Raw genomic sequence first — 965 nt, forward strand, 5'->3', positions numbered from 1 at the left:
GTGAGCACCAGCATCTCCTACAGTGCACAGGAGCCAGGGCGCAGACAACTGTTTGGGGATAAGATGATATTAGGAATGCCTAGCATTGCATCCAAATTTATCTTTTCAAGGATACATTGAAAATTCACAGCTTCACAGGTTTTGTAGGCCAAAGGGGACTATTATCATCCTGTAGCCTCAAGTCCCGCTGAACACAAGCCAGACGTCTGCCTCGAATAATCTCTGCATCAAGCCTGTAATTATGGCTTGAGCTGCAGTTTATCTCTTAGGAGGACATGTAGTCAGAGACCCAGATTTGCCTCTTCATTGCCAAGCTCTGAAATGATTCAAATCTCCTCCTAGAGACATTCCTTCAGTGCAAGTCAGAGGAGAGTTTAACTATACGGTGGCTGCTTGAGCTGCTGCGAAATAGCACATCTCAGAAAACAGCAGCATCTGAAAAAGGAGGCAGAATTGTTTGAGCCTGTCAGGGACCATTTCAACATTTTTTTTTTTGTTTGTTTGTTCAGGTCTTACACTGGTCTGTTTAGAAAGGTAAAAGTAGTGTTGAAGCTTATTTTCCTTTTGAAAGGATTTCCTATCTCACGCCGGAAGCTTAAACACACCCATTCTTCCACAGTTCACTTAAAATTGCTTCTTACCGTACCTCTGGGAAGGGGAAAACAGACCAGGATAGGTATTGTTTCAGCCGCTCAGTTTTCCTCAGAAACAGCCCTGAGTTTCAAAGCAGAGTCCCCGCTGCCCTTTGTGCTCCTTATTATTTCGAATTTACTGGGTCTTTGCCGACGGTGTGGGGAGAGCTGTTCAGCGGGGGAAGGCTTCAGTGGGTATGTGTAAGCTTTGCTTTCAAAGGGATGTTGGCGTTTGAAATGATTACTGGAGAGTACCTCAAGCCCCGTATGAGTCCTGTTCAAAACACTGACAATCTATTCTGGAGATGAGTGAGCTAAAGTGCATTTCATTCC

This window comes from Eurypyga helias, unplaced genomic scaffold (genome assembly GCF_000690775.1).
Source record: "Eurypyga helias isolate BGI_N326 unplaced genomic scaffold, ASM69077v1 scaffold4728, whole genome shotgun sequence".
Taxonomy (NCBI): Eukaryota; Metazoa; Chordata; class Aves; order Eurypygiformes; family Eurypygidae; genus Eurypyga; species Eurypyga helias.